The sequence below is a fragment of the Equus caballus genome, chromosome 7 (assembly GCF_041296265.1).
Source record: "Equus caballus isolate H_3958 breed thoroughbred chromosome 7, TB-T2T, whole genome shotgun sequence".
NCBI classification, from domain to species: Eukaryota; Metazoa; Chordata; class Mammalia; order Perissodactyla; family Equidae; genus Equus; species Equus caballus.
This window is the reverse complement of record NC_091690.1, coordinates 22424884-22443243: the sequence shown is the minus strand read 5'-3', so window position 1 is coordinate 22443243 and position 18360 is coordinate 22424884. Positions and strand designations below refer to the sequence as shown.

At 49.8% G+C, this 18360-nt stretch overlaps 1 protein-coding gene and 1 pseudogene across 1 annotated transcript in view; both read left to right on the top strand.

Moving 5' to 3' along the window:
- The first annotated feature begins 544 nt into the window (after nt 1-544).
- LOC138925277 (neuronal calcium sensor 1 pseudogene) lies at nt 545-1133 on the top strand (annotated as a pseudogene).
- Nucleotides 1134-13909: 12776 nt separating this feature from the next.
- The window catches only part of DRD2 (dopamine receptor D2), a 60897-nt gene continuing 56446 nt past the window's right edge, over nt 13910-18360 (top strand). The window contains exon 1 of the mRNA XM_023644835.2: nt 13910-14118. The gene's annotated coding sequence lies outside the window, so the exon portion shown is untranslated. The remainder of the gene's footprint in view (nt 14119-18360) is intronic.

Sequence of the window (18360 nt, the reverse complement as noted above, 5' to 3'; positions counted from 1 at the left end):
GTAGTGGCGAAATTTCTGAAAGCAGCGTCAGGCGGCACGTAGGATGTCATCCCCAGCTGCTGACATCCCCAGCTGCTGACAGAAATATTTCTGGGTTGTGGAAGAAAGAGTAATTCTTCATTGAGGAGCCTGTAGGGGAAGCAACATTCTCGGGGAAGAGCCGAGTTTCAGTTAAGCTGGAAAGAGAAGGGCCCTTGGGGTGAAGAGATTGAGGGAACAGGAAGGTTTGTTCCTTGCAGAGTTGGTTCTGCAGGGAACCATGGGATCTCGCACAGTGGTGGAGGAAGCCCGAGGGAGTGCGAGAGGAGAGGTATGCCAAGGGGAAAGACAGCACAGCGTGGATGTGAGGCATGGCTGGGTCAGTTGGGGAAGGAGAGTGCCAGGTGTTTCTGGAAGGAGGGCATCTACAGCCGAGACAGTTAGTTTCTAGGACTCTCACCATGTGGGAAAAACAATAGTTGTCAGGGATGAGCAGCCCTAACTCACTAGAAAAGCACAAGGCCCTTAGAAAATGCTTAATAAAACGAATAAATGTCAGGCTCCCGCTGGGCGCCCCGACGGGGTCCGGCCCGGGGCGCGGGGGCCGCGGCGCCGAGGATGGGGAAATCCAACAGCAAGTTGAAGCCTGAAGTTGTGGAGGAGCTGACCAGGAAAACCTACTTTACCGAGAAGGAGGTCCAGCAGTGGTACAAGGGCTTCATCAAGGACTGCCCCAGCGGGCAGCTGGACGCGGCGGGCTTCCAGAAGATCTATAAGCAGTTCTTCCCGTTTGGAGACCCCACCAAGTTCGCCACGTTTGTTTTCAACGTCTTTGATGAAAACAAGGATGGGCGGATTGAGTTCTCTGAGTTCATCCAGGCGCTGTCGGTGACCTCGAGGGGGACCCTGGACGAGAAGCTGCGGTTTTTAGGAATAAGAGAGAGAATTTTAGGGGCTGGCCCCGTGGCCGAGTGGTTAAGTTCGCGCGCTCCGCTGCAGGCGGCCCAGTGTTTCGTTGGTTCGAATCCTGGGCGCGGAGATGGCACTGCTCATCAAACCACGCTGAGGCAGCGTCCCACATGCCACAGCTAGAAGGACCCACAACAAAGAATATACAACTATGTACCGGGGGGCTTTGGGGAGAAAAAGGAAAAAAATAAAATCATTAAAAAAATAAAAAAAATAAAAAAATAAAAAAAAAACAAAAACGAATAAATGTCAAAGAAAATACTGGAAACATGAGCCACTTTCTCTATTAGAAAGGGCCATGGCTCTAATCTTGGTCCAAGCAAGGGAAAGGGCCAATAGTCTGTGATGCTACAGTAACCTGACCCCCATTGCTTCCAAAGCTTGAGAATTATCTGCCCAGAAATTTCAAAACCTCTGGTTATGGGTTTTGATTTCTCACTAATCTTTATGGGGCTTACCTTGATAATTAAATTACATATAATATTTACCAGGTCACCTCCTCCAATTAAGATGATAATTAGCTTCCATGTTGTACCAGGTATTTACCAGCCTCTGTATGGAAAAGGGCTTAATGAAACAATCAGGACATGTAATCACATTAACAATGGGGAGTCCATGGGGAGGATTTGAAATGTCTATTAGTAGAGTGGAGAGTAACAGGACTTCTTGGTAAACACAGACACAGGACTGACTGTCACAGATCCAATGGCACTTGAAGGAGAGTATGGGCCAGCTGAGAAGACTAAGCACTTTATACCATGGCAGGCTCATTGAAACAGGAAGATGGTGCATGGAACAGTGTGGGCAACAAGTCTTGATAGAGTGATAACCAACAACAACTTATACTACCACTGCCATTTGTCAAATGCTTATTATGCATAAAGCACTGTGCCAGGGGTTCTACAAACATTATGCCAATTCATACTTACTGAAACCTTAGGAGGTAAGTATTATACTCAGGTATCTTTTACTGACAAAGCAACCGAGGTTCGAAGAGGTGCCGTAACTTGCCTAAGGTCTTATGGCTAGTAAGCAGCAAAGCTGAGACTTGAATCCTGGTTGAGAAGAGGCATGCTCCTCCACAAGGCAGGAGACTCATGTAAAGCAGAGGCTCTGGGTACAGCGGTGCCTGCCGCTAAGACCACGTGGCTGCCACAAAAATGGCTTGGACCAAGGGTGGCAAGTATATAGCATATGTACTGCCTGTCACTCCCTCCAGTTCTCCCCATGCTAGACAGCTCTAATTTATCGTGAGACTCTTTCCCACTGAGCACAAATGTGGCCTCATAATCTTTCTCACCCCAGCACTCCAGGCAGCCAGTAAGTCAATCAGAACTGACACGTGGGATGAAATCTCTGCCATCCCTGGTGTGGATGCTCCATGGAAACATGAGTGAAAAGCACTGGGCTTGGAGTTTGAGGGACTCAGCTTTGAATCCTGGTTCTCCCTTTTCAAGCAGCTCTAGAACCCGTTTCACCACCCGTGACATCTGAAGGTTGGAGGATTACATTAAACACCAATGTGTAAACCACAGTGTCTGTTGCAGTGTAAGCCCCAGGGAAGTGTTTGCTTTCTTTTGTCATGAATGATGATCAACATGTTCAGCCTTGTATCAGGGGCAAGGGTAGTTTTCTCAAAGGCTTAGAAAACTCTCCGGTGGAGAAAGGCAATGACGGAATAGCCTGGATCCCAGTGCATGGAGAGTGGTGAGTCCCAGGGGCAAGGACCTGCAGGGACAAGAAAGACTGATGTGTTAAAGAGCAGTCCAGCCAGGTTGGAGGGAGGCCCCATGGAATAGAGGGGCAAGGAAGCCAATTCTGGCAGAGACTGAGAATCCCTGGGCCGGCCCCAACCTGGATACAAATCCAAACCTATACCAGCCAAGGTGAGCCAGGCAAGGTGACTTGAAGTGAGGCTTTGACGACCCCAGGATAAAGAATCTGTGCTAGACAAACAGGGTGTGTCTTGCTTGGCCTTTGCTTTATTTTCCATTCAGTCTGTGTTTGGTTTTTCTTTAACTTTCTAAAGTTGCAAAATACCAACTTCTTCTTTATTAATCTGAGGGGAGAGGGGACTGTCTATACCAAAAAGGAAGGTTGGGGCTTCAGAGTGACCTGGATGCCAAGAGTCCTGAGGGCAATGATTGTCTTGGGGGAGAATGAGGAAGAGCCATGGAGCTAGAGAAGCCAGGGAGGGGACGCCCCGGGGTGTGGAGGGGAGGTGATCAGGTAAGCCATCAGCAAGACTATAAGGTCTTCTCCTGCCTTTGATTTCAGTCTTCTGTCAGATTTAACTAGGCAGCTGCATGTCCCTCTTGAGTCCTGGTGACCTGCCCTCTCATTTACCCCTTCCAGGTCTCGACCTTGACTTGATGGAGGTCTAGAAAGAGGCCCTAAAAGGAGACATTAGCAAGTCAGGGATCCCAGCTCAAAGCACTGTATCTGGCCATCTGGGTAGACCCTGCCTCCTAGGGAGAAGGAAAGAAACCATTATTCAGTACTAGGTTCCAGTTTAGGGTGAGTGTGTTAGGCTCTTTTGATGGAAAGGATTGGGGGCTTTCTTGGGTAACCTTGAGTCAGTGTATACATGTGTGTTTGGGGTGAGGGAAGAAGTGTTATAAGGAAGAACATGGAAATAAGGTTATTAGGAATCTCAACCACATGTTCAGGCCTCATGGGTACCAAGGAGGGTTTAACAACCAGGCCTTGCAAGAAGAACAGGAACTGAAGTCCTGCTGGATCATGCAGAGACCAGAACTGGAAGACTGGTCAAGTTCAGGTAGCTCTAGGGGTCAGGACAGATCACCACCCTCAGCACTTCCATCTCCACTGAAGTGTTTTCTACTCACAGGTCCACTTCTTGGTGTTTATCTCCTCAGGCTATGGACAAACCCCTTCATTCTACTCTTATTTTTGGCTTACTTATAATTTACTTTACTCATAAATGTGACTTACTCATGGTTGCTTGTGGCCCTTGCCTCCCCCAATCTCTCTCTGCATCAGTTTCTGCTCCCAATGCCAACAGAACAATTCTCTAGAGAATCTTATAGCTCAAATTCCTAATAAAAAAAATCTATTTGGTCCTGCTCATCATAATTGCCTCACTTGAGAAAGAACTCTTCTAGTCAAATCACCCCATGGATTGCCTGTCTTGGGTTGTCTAACTACAAGAGAAGCTCCCCCATTGAAGGCAGCCTGGGACTGTGCATGTGTACATCTGGTCTGCGTCGTCTCTCTGTCCAGATTGGAAGCTCCCAAAAGCCAGGCCTGGACATTGAGCAGTGCTCTGGCCCGAGACTCTGATACCACATTCTACATCAGTCAGGATGGTTCTAAGGACTAGGGGGTAGGAGCTGAATTTAACAGTGGGAGTCCAATGGCCCCATATATGGAGAGTGAAGGGAAGCAGAGTCTGGGCAGCAGAGCTGAGGGTCAGGCAGTGTCAGGCAGCATTAGTCAGCTGGGTCAACTCCAGTCTTTACTTGTATCCAGTTGTCTAGGTAGAGAAACCTGGTGCTGTTGGATGGCATCTTCCCAAACTGTACCTTGCACAATGGTAGAAGGAGCCTCTCCTGCTTATTGGTTTAAATAATACCCTAGAGCCATTAGTTAGGCAGGAAACTTATTTCCTCCACGCTGGATTTCTTTCCAACGTGGAAAATGCCTTTCAAATGCATATCTTGTCTGGGGCTTATCTCTGTCCAGACTGCCAAGGTCTGGTCACTGAGCAGTGCTCAGGCCAAACCTGAATGGCTCCATACCTCCAGGGTGCCCCTCCAATTCCCACAAAGCCTCTGTAGTCTGAATGGTCAGATAGCTGGTTGTTGCATCCCTGCACACTGGCTCGGGAGTTATCCAGCAGGAGAAAGTAACTAGGAGGAGTCACCCAGTATGAACCAGAAGGTGCAGTGCCTTAGGCTGCAGATGAGTGAGGCCAGGCCTTGAAGGGTTTGGGAGAGGGACGAGTGGAGATATCTGCATTTGAATGGCCCTCTCTGGAGGCTGGGCTGAAGTTGGGTCTAGGGGTAAGTCTGGAGGCAGAGAGAGCAATGAGGAGGCAAATGCTGTGGTCTAAGAGAGAGAGGACCCGGGCTCGAGCTAGGTAAGAGTGCCAGAGAGAACTGGTTCTACAAAGCCCAACAGGGAGCAGCCATGCTGAGCTCCCTGCCCCTGCACCCACCACTCCTGGCACGGGCCTGGGAACCCTCCCCAGCAGGGGCTGCGGGTATTGCTGCTGCTGCCTCCCCATTGCAGTCTGGCTTTCCACAGTTGGGCTCAGCAGTAATTTTCCCCAAACTGTCCTTAGAACTGTCATGGCTTTAACCAAATGATATTGCCTATAGGTAATTATAGGATTATCTAAGGGGCTCAGGGAAACCCAGGTCATTCTCAGGTTTCCAGCTTGAGTGGCAAAGAGGTGAGCCAAGGCCCTCTGGGTGGGAGGGCTTGCTGGATACTGCTGGGAGATGGGCAGGGTGTGGAGGGGGTGAGGAAGGATGGCCGTCCCCCTAGCCAGGGAGGATGTTCCCCATGGGAGTCACAAAGAGAGAAGGGAATGCCCATGCGAGCAGTGGGTTTACTCCATGGTTTCCATGAAGTCACCTGCCTGAGGGGTCAAGCACATCACTAACAATAGTAAATCCCAGCTATGGAGCACTTCCTATGGGCCAGGCATTCTCTCTCAAGGTGCTCAAATATATAGGATCACATTTAATCCTCACAACAATTTTTTTTTTGATGAAGAAGATTTGCTCTGAGCCAACATCTGTTGCCAATCTTATTTTCTTCACTTGAGGAAGACTAGCCCTGAGCTAACATCTGTGCCCATCTTCCTCTATTTTGTATGTGGGTTGCCACCACAGCATGGCTGATGAGTCATGTAGGTGTGCACCCAGGATCCAAACCCATGAACCAGGGCCGCCAAAATGGAGTGTGCTGGACTTAACCACGACACCATGGGGCTGGTCCATCATAACAACTTGTTAAAACAAATTATTATGTCCATTTTACAGATAAGGAAACTGAGACTTAGTTAAGCAACTTATTCAAGGTCACAAAGCTAGGCAATAACGTACAACTTTTGGAGCCTTATGATTTTGGCCATCCCAGCACAACAGACCCCTGTAGCAGGTATGTGAGAGAACTAGGGAGGGGTAGTCAGAAAGGAAAGCCAGTCGCCTGGCTCTGAGAGAAGGTCAGGAACATGGGCAAGGAAGTTCCTGCTCCTGGACTTGTGTGCTTTTCCCTCTAATGCAAGCAGACCAGTTCAGGGCTGGGTGACTGGTGGGTGGATGCTTTCTGTACCATCTCTATGAGGAGGAGAAGGGGCTATGCCCAAAGCAACAGTATATCAAAGTACACAGAGGGACAGTGATGTATTTGTCTTATTCCTTTCCTCACCTTCCTCCTTCCGTCTCTGCTACCTCCTGTCTCTCCTCCTCTCTGTGTCTCTTCTCATCTTCTCTCCTCCACTTCAGCATCAAGAGATCTAACAACATCCAGCTATTCTCTCAAAAGCCCTGACATCCAGCTCAATCCAGTTGGGCTCACCCAACCAGCCACCGTCTGTCCTGACTCTAGACATTTGGTCCTACATCTGGACCACTCTCTTCCCCTGCCTCTGATTCTCCCCATCCCTATCCTCATCAAAACTTCCAGACCCCCAGAGCCTCTCAGCTAGGAAACTGGAAATCAGTCAAAATAAACCAACTCACACTAAGTTGAGTATAACAGACAACTCACCTTTAAGCCCTCGGGGGTGGGGGTGTTTATTAAGCCAAATGGATTACTAATCAGAGAGGTTTCTTTTAACAAACATTTGTTCAATCTACCCTGTGATGGGTTCTATGCTGGGGGGCATGCAGGACACAGGGGAGCCAGAGGGTCTCAAGAAGTAAGATAAGAACACAAGTAACAATGCCATGAATGTCACAAAGATGACTGTGACTTTATTTAGAGTAGGGAGTTCTGTCTTAGTAGGGTGTGGGAGATGAGGAAAGGCCTATGGAACACAACCATTTGAGCAGGACCTTGAAAGACCAGAGAGAATTAGACACATAGATGTGGGATGGGGTGGGGTGGCGGGGTGTCAGGCATTTCAGACAAAGAGATCAGTGTGAGCTTAGCCCTGGAGGTCGGCCTGGAACATGTATCCAGAAGACAATGGGCAATTCCAATGTGTGAGAAAGATGCTTCTGCTTGAAAGTAGGCAGAGAAAGGGATTTCTTCAATACCGTCCCTCAGTTTGTTCCTGCAAGTGAAGGACCTGAGATCTACAATTGCTTTTCCTCCTCTTCTCACGATGCCCCATCCAGTCCAGTCCCTGCCTCTCTGGAAGGAGGGACCAAGTGCTCTTTTGCCTTTCTCCAGGCTTATCCAAGGGCTTGCCTTGAATTACCTCCCAGCAACCCAGCTCCCACCTGACCCTCCAAACCTGTGGGCAGACCCACCTATCATCAGATCTTGCGGAGCCCAGGTGACAGACCTAGGAACCCTCTATGTGGCCCCAGAGCAGCTCCCCAATCTTTCCCAGTGGCTCCTTTCTTTCCTCCAAGTTGACCCCCCCCCCCCCAAATACTTGGTTTCTGTAGCTACAATAATTGTCCTCCCTCTAAATAACTTAGCCACTATTTATGCCTAATTACCATGTAGCATAATAATGATATCTATAGCACGACCTTTGTCAGATTAGCTTTGCAGAAAGTTTTGCTTCATTATAACACCAAACTTGATTCATCATATACTTTGAGTATCTAACCTCTCCGGGCCTTGGCTCCCACGTATATAAAATGAGGGGTATGGTTTAGATTAGTGCTTCCCCACCTGGCTGGTGCTCAGAACTGCTTGTTGGATCTTAGAAATACGGAATCCTAACCCTGTCCCCTAAGTTCTGATCTGGTAGATCTGACATTAGGCTCCCAAATCTGCAGTTTTCTCTCAGTTTCCCAGGTGTTTCTATTGCATCCATCCACGGACTGACATTTGAGATACACTCTGGGGTGGATCATCTCTGTGACCCTTTCCAAAACTCATTTACTCCCTCATTGGTTCATTTATGGCAGGGAGGACACTAGCAGAGATGAGGCTGGAGATAGGCAAGGGACAGATGTGGCAGACTTTTAATCCATTTTAACAAGATTAGAATTTATCTCAAAGGCAACAGGAAAGACTTTGGAAGGTTTTAAGCAGGGGTGACATGATCAGATTTATGTTTTAGAAGCAGCATTCTTCTGCAGTGTGGAAGATGGGCTGGAGGTGGGAGGCTGGGAAAAGGCTTTGGAAATAATCTGCCTGAGACGATGATGGTGACCTGGATTGGAGTGGTGGCAGTGAGGGTGGAGAGTGGACAGATTCGTGTGGCATTCACAGAGCAGAAAGGACGGGACTGAGTGATTTCTTTTTTCCTTTGGATCTGGGAAGGAGTGGATTATTATTGTTTGGCTCTGTGGGCTTCATCCTTTCCTAAGCTGGAGAACCCCTCAGTGTATGGTTCTTGGTCAGCTCAATGAGAGGCACAGATGCCCCAGATTTTGACTCAAGAGCTGGTGACGCGGCATAGCAGTTAAGTTCGCTCATTTTCCTTCAGCGGCCTGGGGTTTGCCAGTTCGGATCCTGGGTACAGACCTATGCACTGCTTGGCAAGCCATGCTGTGGCAGGCATCCCGCATATAAAGTAGAGGAAGATGGGCACGATGTTAGCTCAGGGCCAATCTTCCTCAGCAAAAAGAGGAGTACTGGCGGCGCATGTTAGCTCAGGGCTAATCTTCCTCAAAAAAAACCAGAAAAGAGCTGGTGACTCAGAGAAGCAGGGACAGCGGAGCATCCGTTCTAGAGGCAGCACAAGTAGCTACAACTTTCAGCTTCCAGAAACAGCATGACAGAGTGCCAGGGGGACGCCAGTGTCTGATGCCAGCAGTGGTGGCCATGCCATCTGGTGCCCTGTGTTTACCAGCAATAACTTAGTTCTCACTGGACTGCTGTATGGGCTTGATATTCGTTGAAGACCTAACAGCATCTAGCTCTTTGGTTCCAGACTGTTTTACAAGCCTGGTTCTCTAACCTCCCCTATGATTCTGTGAGCTACTACAATATTGTCAATGAATTCCCTTTCTGCTCGACCTGCCTGAATTGTTTGTTTCTCACATCCACCTTCCCTGACCGCTACCCTGTCTGCATCAGAGGCGGGGAGGGCCTGAGCAGCCAGGGTTAGTCCTCAGCCTCAACGAGCACATGCAGGCAGAGGAGCAGGTTGTGAGGAATAGAATCCTAAATGCTGCTGGTTGGCTTATAGACTAGCTATCCCTCTACTCCTGATTTGCTCACACTCAACAAAGAAAGCTTGGACTGAGCTCTTCTTCACTATTGAGAGCTTTCTCTGAACGGCACAACTCCATTCAAAACCTGAGTGGTTGAACGGTCCTTGCACTGCGGACTGTCTGGAAACTACCATCCTAGTTTCACTGCACGTTCCCAGCTTCTGGAAGAGGAAACCTTTAATAACCTTGCAGTGCTCCCCCAAATTAATGATATTCTTGACCTCCCGAGACGGTTGAAAGGTAAATGACACCATAAATGAGAAAGTGCTTTATTATCTACAGAAAGGGCTGAAGAACTCCAAGGCAGTGCAGATGGTACATCCCTAAACGCAACTTTGGAAGTTATATATGTTGATTGTTTTCTAAACTCAATCACTTTACACCTATTTACCTGGTAATTCCCAAGATGTTTTATTTTGCTTTTATGTATATGGCGTGTGCAGTGGCCACTGAAATACAACGTTTATATATTTTTTATTGTAGTAAAATATAATTTATCATCTGAACCATTTTTAGGTTTACAGTTCAACGGCACTAACTACATTCACATCGCTGCGCGACCATCACCATCATCCATCTCCAGAACTTTTTCATCTTTCCAAACCAAAACTCTGTGCCTTTTAAACACTGACTCCCTATTCACCCCTCCCTCCGGCCCCAGGCAACCACCACTCCACTCTCTGACTTTTCTAGGTACCTCATAAAAGTAGAATCATACAGTATTTGTCCTCTTGTGACTAGATTATTTCACTCTGAAGTTTCACCCACCTCATAGCATGTGACAAGATTTCCTGCCTTTTCAAGGCTGATTCATAGTCCATTGTTTGTACAGACCACACTTGGTTTATCTATTCATCGATCAGTGGACACTTGGGTTGCGTCTGCCTTTTTGCTACTGTGGATAATGCTGCTATGAACATGGGTGTACAAATACAGTGTATATTTTTACGACCTCTTCCCATCAAGTAATTAAACAAAATTGTAATATGGATAATTGCACTTTAATTTATCTGTTTTGTAACTCTGAAGAATTGTATAATAGACTTGCTTAAAGTGGGTCACACCTGTATCCTTTATTGTTCCAAAACAGGAAAACACAAAGAACATCTACAAATGTCCGTTTCACACTGATGTGGAAAAGCCCATTACAGTCTACAGTGAGGAAGTCACCCCCTCACAGTGACTTACACGTGCAGATGTCAAAACCCCCAGGTAACTCTGCTCTCCTGCCTTGGTCAGAGAGTGTACCCTGAACCTCTGTCCTCTTAGAAGGCTGCTCCCCTTCCCCACCCCTCCTTCAGGATGACCAGCCCAACCGACTTTCCCTAGACTATTCTAGTCCCTTCACTAGCTTATTCTGACGTGAGACTGTGGATCTCAGAGCAACATCAGTAACCAAGAATGCTGCACCTCTCTAAGGTTTTCAGCACTTTGAGAGAAACAACACAGTATAAAAGGATGTGCTCATTTTCTTTTCACTCCACACCTCTTCTGACCCAGAAGGACTGCCACCTTAGTGTTCTCAGAGTCATTTGCAAATGGGGCAAGAACAAAATGACAAAAGAGAAGAAGACAAGAAAAGAAAAATTCCCGGAGCTTGAAAATAGGGCTCGGATTTCACCTGCAAAGTAGGTTAAGAATCCAGAGCTGGAATATTACATAGAGACGGTCTGCATTTCCTTCAGCACTTTCTCCAGGGGAAGTTTTCTGGAAGAGCCGAAAAAGGGCAAAATGTATGGAGCACCAATATGTGTCAGCTGTCATTCCCGCTTAACCTTCATGATAACACTGCCATATGGATTTCTGTCCCCATTTTACAACTGAGGAAACTGAGGCTCAGAGACATTCAGAACGTTCGGAAGGTTGTGGAGTTCGGACGTGAACAAAGTCCTGTGTGACTCCAGTTCTGCTCATTTTCTGACTCCTCCCAGGAAGGCATTTCCTTTATCTTCTGTGGGATCATTTTCAGAAGGGCAGCTGTGACGGTCTGTGTCTTTCTTCCTGAGGTGCACCAGAATTTGATAGAGACCAGCAAGGGACGCTGCTATCCAAGCCCCAGCCATGCCTCATTCTTCATCTCGGAGGCCGTTCTTTTGGCACAGGAAGAAGTTCTAGATCTTCCTTATTCTCTGCTGGCTCAGTCCTTTGCTCCCTCATTACTGTGGGCCAACAAAACCCCCACATGCCTCCACCCATCTTCTACCCCCATACCCATTACTAACCTTTTACTTACCACTTTTAACACTAAAAGTGGTAGAAATAAAGATTTAAGTCATACATCAGGAAAAACTTCCCGACTCTGAGGCTCTGGAACATACAAATGTGAAACTTATGAAGGTGGTTGTGCCCCTTTTTCCAGGAAAGCTATAAGGAAGAGGGCCGCCCTGCCCCTGCCTGCCTCCCTGGACTGGCTACAGTGCTGCCTGGAGGCAGGGGGAGGCCGTGAACGACCTCCAGAGAGCCCTGACAGCCTGGGAGGCAGACAGCCTCTCGTGCGGCCGCCTGCTTGGCCGCAGATGTTCCCTGCCATCAATCACTCAGTGCATCTGTTTGCTATGCCACTTGTTTAAAGAGCGAGGCGTTTGCTAATTGAAAACTAAAAGATCCATCCGTCTCACTCGCAGCCAGCATGAAATCCACTCAGCCATGCAAGACTAGGGTGAAAAAGGCAGCGTGGAGCTACAGTGTCCTTGGGTTGGTACACCCCATGGAGGTCATCGTGCTCTCTCTTCCGCCTCCTGAGTGAGCAAGGCTGCCCCCCTCAGAGCAGCCAGGGGTCACCCATATTACAGTTGGTCTAACATGCCTCATCTACAATCCTCAATGCAGCCTAGAGTGACAGGTATTTTTAGCCCCAACTTAAAGATGGGGAAACTGAAGCTCAGAGAGATTAAACAATTTAGCCAAGGTCACAAAGCTGATAGGTGACAGAGGCAGGACACCAATCTAGGTCCTTTGACTGTCAGGAGAGGGGTGGCCTGTCCACTGGGTGGCTCCGTCTTGGACCAATGTAGAGGTGCTGAGCTTAGAGGCATCAAGTCCTTCCTTAAGTGGGTTAAACCTTGGAAAGAATGGCCTACGGGTAGACAAGAGGGAACATTGAAATTTCAACTATGGCTGCTAGATTTTATTGCTTTAAAAGCAAATATGGCAAAACATTAGGATTCCTGATTGCTATGCTATCTCCCTTTCAAGGCCGCTGGCGGGATGGTCCAGATCCACATGATAGTGCCAAAGGTAAGGACCAGGAGAAGGGGCCTGCTGGGCCCACTTACAGCTTCTCCCTCTTGCCCAGTTCCTCCAGAGATGGCTGCATTCGAGATAAGTGCCGGCCCAAGCCTCAGGGGATGGTGGACTGGTCCAGAGCTGAATCTCTGTGGAATCTAGAAGGGCACTCCATTTCTCTGGGCCTCAGTTTCCCCTTCTGGAGCGATGAGGATGGGGCGTTAGATTTATGCTAAGGTCCTTGCCAACTCCAATTTTCTATAATTGTGTGGGTTGTTGGAGGAAATACAAACTTAATCTTTGTGGCCCAGAGCAGCTTGATTCCAGGCACGGTGGACAGACCTGCTAGGCACGGTCAGTCCTTTGTCCTGTCTGTGCTGTTCCCTCTGCCTGGCATGCTGTGCCACCTTGCCTTCTCCCCCTTGGGAACAGGTGTTGTTTAAACCACAGGTGCTGTGGTATGTTACAGGTATTATCTGAAGGTCTCCACTCAGCATTGCCAGGACGTGAGAGCAGGGGCCTGGTTTTATTCCTCTCTGTGACCCAGAAACCTGACATAGAACCCAGCAAAGGGAGGATAGTCCACAACTAATAGCTGAAGAAGAGAAGAAAGGAAGGAGAGAGGGGAGAAAGGGGAGAGGGAGGAGTTTTCTCTGCAACCCAAACGACCCTGGACAGAGGAGACGCTGGGCAGAGGATGGTAGCAAGACAGTCCTCACCACCACCTCCCTTCCCCTCCTCCCCTCTCCCCTGCCTCCAACTGGAGTCAAAGGTGAGCTGGAATTCCCGAGGCCCCCTTTTGAATTTCCATCTCAGGTCAACTCTGAGCAGGCTTTCCTCCTGGAAGAGCCAAGCAACAGAACTGACCACCGGGGTTCCAAGACCGGGCGTCAGAAAACGGACCCTGAACCTCTCCTCCTCACTCGACTCCCTGGATGGGTGGTGCCTCCCCCAACCCTTGTCCGCTGACCCCTCAAAAGAAGGAACAGACAAGCAGGTGATGAGGATGCTTGACTACCAGCAGCCCTGCGTATATACAGGGTGTTACTTTGTGGGATGGGGGAGCACAGCAGGCAGTTGACAGTCCGTTCCTGTTTTCGCTCCGATCGATCTCGAAGCCAGGGACAGCGGCCTCGCCCACCAGCTCGCCTCTCCCCTCAGGCCCTGGCACACGGAGCCCGCACACACACGAGCAGTGGGTGGGGCGGGGCCTCTCCCAGGGGCGGGGCCCCGGGGCCCCCGTAGCCAGGGCGGCCCCGCCCCCTCCCTCTGCGCTCCCCGCACTCTGGCGCCGCGGAGCTGTCCAGCCTCAGTGCCGGAGCCAGCCGCCTCCCGCGCGCACCGCGCCGCCTCCGCGCCTGGTCCCTGCTCCTCTCGCCCGCCCCGCGCCGGGCCCCGCCCCGCCCCGCCCCGCCGCGGCCGGTCCACTGCTCCCGGCGGGCGGGAGCCGGCCAAGCGGCTGCCCGCCGGGGCTCTGAACGGCGCGGCGGGGCCGGGAGCCAAGGACCCGCCGAGGAGAGCGGCGGCCCCGGACGGCTGCCGGAGGGGCGGCCGCGCGTGGATGCGGCGGGAGCTGGAAGCCTCGAGCAGCCGGCGCCCTCTCTGCCCCCGGGCGCCCTATGGCTTGAAGGTAAGCGCCAGCAGGATGGAGCGACAGGCGGCCCAGGGCCGAGGCAGGTCGCAGGGAGAGGAGAAGGGAGCTCAAAGGGTGGCACGGCCGGGACCAGAAGTTTGTCCGGCTACTCCGGCGCCGTCTGCCCGGGACCGCCTCGCCTGCAGTGTGGGGCTCTCCACGGACCCTCCGTCGGGCCGTTTGCCTGGAGGGCGACAGGAACCCAGCGGCTACCATCCCCTCTCCCTCAGTCTCGGCATCCTTCGCACAGCCGGGTCGGGAATTCTCGCTCCAGGAACGAGCGGGCGGGGCTGGGGCAGCCTCCCCGCCGAGCTCTGAGAGCGAACCTCGCCGAGCCGCGGCTTCGCAGCGCGGCCGACTCCCGACGGTCTCGGAAGGGCACTTTTCGCCCGGCACTCGAGACTGGGACCCCAGGACACGCGGCCAGAGTTTCCGACCGCCCCAGAGAGAGAAGGGTTGCACTTGGCAACTATGCATTTGTGCGACCTGAGACTTCTCAGTTCCTAAGGACAGAAGCCAAGGATGGGGGAGAGGCTGGCTCTGGCTCTACTCTCTCACTCCCTAATGTATTAGCAGCTGTCCTTGGTCCTGAGTTTACCTTCTCCTTCGCCTTCTCTCCATTCGAGATCCAGTTGAGGAGCGAGGCTGGGTTTTCAGACCCGTCTCGATCTGGGAATGGGAGTGATGGTGGGGGCAGTAGCGGAGGGTGGCTGTCCGACTCTAAAATGGATCAAGAGCCCCGTTATGGCCGTGTGCGGAGACAAGAGGCAGCTCTAAGCGCCAGGCAGAGCGTGTCCCCACATCCCAGTCTGCTGCACACAGCCTGTGAACGGTTCCTCTTGAAGAGCAGAGGTAAGAGGGTGCGTGTGCGTCTACAAAACAGGCTTCGCCATGGACACAAGTCACAGCACTGAAGCTCCGTAGGGAGCTTGCTGTCAGCCACAGGGAAGCTGTCTGAGCGAGTCACTGTTGTCCCAACAGGCACCCCACTACTTTTTGTGCCAGGGGCTCCTAAGATTGGTGAAGTGCGAAGCACTTTGTGGATCCCTCTCCAGTTCCTTCTGCAGATCTAACAATTTCCACATTTTGACCAGCTACAAACCTTTCAGGCTAATCTTTGCTCCTCCCTGGGAATTAGATGTTCAGGGATTCTCTCCCCCGTTCAGATATAAATACTCTGCTTATCCTCGATTCACTCTGCAGCATTAGGACCACTTGAAAAAGAATCATTCTTCTCGTCCCTCCTCACCGCCCCCCCCCACCCCCCGGCTTCTGTTTGATGAGAGTGTACACAGAGAGAGGCCATGGTGAATGTGACCAATTGAAAGAGAATCAGTGAGCTGGTTTGCTGGCTCCCAATCCCTGCCTTTGACTTTTCTGTTTAGTGTTCAAAATTCCTGGTATATGTGATGGTGGGTGTGTGTGCATTTGATGCTGTCTCTGAAATCAGACATCTGACAGAGAAGACTCTTGAGAGGGTTAGAACTAGGGTCAAGTGAGGGCCGTGGTAGCCCCAGCCTTGGTCTCTTGAGGAATATTCTGAGTTCCTTCTGAGTTCAACCCCTGCACAGCCTGGGAATGAAATGCGCCTGGAAAATGGAGGGTTCTGACTCGTTGTAGAGGTCTGGGGCAGCATTTCTCTAAGGTTGTTTTTTGTTTTAATGTACTCCCTGCATCTGAATCATCTGGGAAGCTAGATAGAAATGCATCCTTTTGGTTTTTCCCTGAAGAACTGCTGAATGAATCTCAAGCTGAGGCTCAGGAATGTATATTCTAACAATATTTCTGGGTGAATCATATGTACACTGGGTGAAAAAATCACCTCTCATAAAAGTTCTTTCTTCTTTGACTAGAGGGGGCATGGTTAACGTCTTTAATTGGCCCCACTTGCCTCCTGCAGTTCTACGTGCTAAATTCTTCAGGTTGGTACTATTGATGGAGGGAGGGACTATGCCCTTGATTCAATTCCTTTGCTGAAATAAAAGATGCAGCCCAATCTCCTCTCCCCCATGATCCTCCTAGTCTTTGCTTCTTGCTAAAACAGATTTTTGGCTTCCCTAATAATCACCAATGTGGCTCCAGTTTGACTTGTGTAAATACTAACTGCTCCCTTCTGGGGGCCAACCCAGTGTTCCCCTTACCCTCCCTTTCTGGGGGGAATTATTATCTTTTATTATGAATGTGCTGTGATCTGCTAACCCAACTGCTCCTGAAATGCCAAGGAGTGATTAGTTCAGCTTAGTAGCACGTCATGTTCCCCAAGGCTGGTAGACACTTGTGCCCCGCTGGTGGTGACATATTGACTGTATTGATTTGGTTCTTGTGCTCTCTAAGCTAGGAAGCTGGTAGGGGTGAATGAGGCCAGGCATGATGTTTGTGGGCTGGTCCATCTCCTGCTTCCACCTGCAAGGTTGGATTATTTCTGTCTAGAACATGCAATGATGTAGGAGTATCTGAACTTGAGAAAAAACCTTCTGTTCCTCTTCCTATACCAGGGGAAATGAAGGGAGCACAGAGTCTCATAAAAAATATGGCCTCGTATACAACTGAGATTGACCTGCTGAAGCTCGACTTGTCTGAGGTCACTGTTCTCTGGGTAAACATGTGTAAGGGGAAAGGCACGTCGACTGGGCCTGGAAAGAGGTGTCTCCATCTTCCCTGTAGGTGGAAGTTACATTTTGGTGTTGAAGAAGAAGCATGGCTGTGAAGATAGCATGGGGGTGGGGGAGATAGAGGATGATGGGACTTCCTTGGGGCAACCCTGCCCCTTCCAGTGACTCATATTTTCTGACCTGCCGCCCGCCCCTCCCGTTTCTTCTTCCCTTGTGGCTTAATACCTATGAGACTCCAGCAGCGAAGGTGTTTTAGCACCCAGGAAGGGAGAGGACAATCACAGTTGAGGTTTTTTTTTTTTTTTTTTGAGGAAGATTAGCCCTGAGCTAACTACTGCCAATCCTCCTCTTTTTACTGAGGGAGACTGGCCCTGAGCTAACATCCGTGCCCATCTTCCTCTACTTTATACATGGGACGCCTACCACAGCATGGCTTTTTGCCGAGCGGTACTATGTCTACACCCAGGATCCGAACCGGTGAACCCCGGGCCACCAAGAAGTGGAACGTGTGAACTTAACTGCTGCGCAACCGGGCCGGCCCCCACAGTTGAGGTTTTATAACACCAAGACCCCAAGCCACGACTCCAGTATCTCCCAGCATCAGGTTGTACGTCACAGGTCACAATAACCTAAGATATGAGGTCCTGAAAATATCTTAGAATTGTTGCCCAATCAGTTGCAGTTCCCCTGGGACATAGTTACCAGGACTTTAGATCCTTCCACTATTTGGGCTCCTCAGAGGTCATCTTGAATGCCTCTGACCCTAAACAGGGTGGCTTTTCTTCTAGTCCAGAAACATGGTAATCTCTCTCCTGTTATTAAAGTCCTTCCAAAAAGGAGCCACATAAGCTTTCCAGTTCCGGGGCACCAAGATTGGGCTTGGTAACTGCTTCTCCATCCGTCCAGGAGCTCTGCTTAGCAGGAGGGCATGCTGCATCTAGGAAATGCTTGGAAACTGCAGGCAGCAAGAAGGGCACAGCTGGGTCCAGCTTCTTAGCAGGCACCCTCCCCTGTATGTAGCATCTCACTTAGTTAACCCCAGCATCATATCCTCCCACCCCCCATAGGGCATCTTATGGCCCTGGGAAGACTCCAAGATTTGGCTTTGGGATTATATGCAGGTCCTCCAGCTCTCCAGGATACTAAATACAGGATACTCCAGAATACTAAGGATATGTGCAAGTTGCTTATTTACCAATTCTGGTTGGTAGACTGGTTGATATTATCTCCAGTCTATTAAATTACGCTAATAGTGTGGAATTCAATGTTAATACACCCCTGCCTCTCACCTGTCCCCATCACCAATGTAATTGAAATTTTCTTCCTTTTCTTTTTGTAACAACAGAATCATATTATCTAAATGCATAGGCTTGGAAAATAGCTTGATTATAGTGTCAGTACATGTGGGTGGAGGAGTAAAACTACAAGATTCAGCCACTTGGTTTGCTCCTGTTTGGGTCCAGAGAAAGGAGAGAAACTTGCCCTTTTGGACTGCACAGTTTCCCTCTTCTTGTCCTTTTCACCTCAATCTGATAAATGGGTTAAATCAACACCCTTGGCAGCTGGGATGTCCCCTGGGAGGGTGCAGCCTCCCTCCTGGGAGGGAGCCATGGGAATGTTTCTCTGC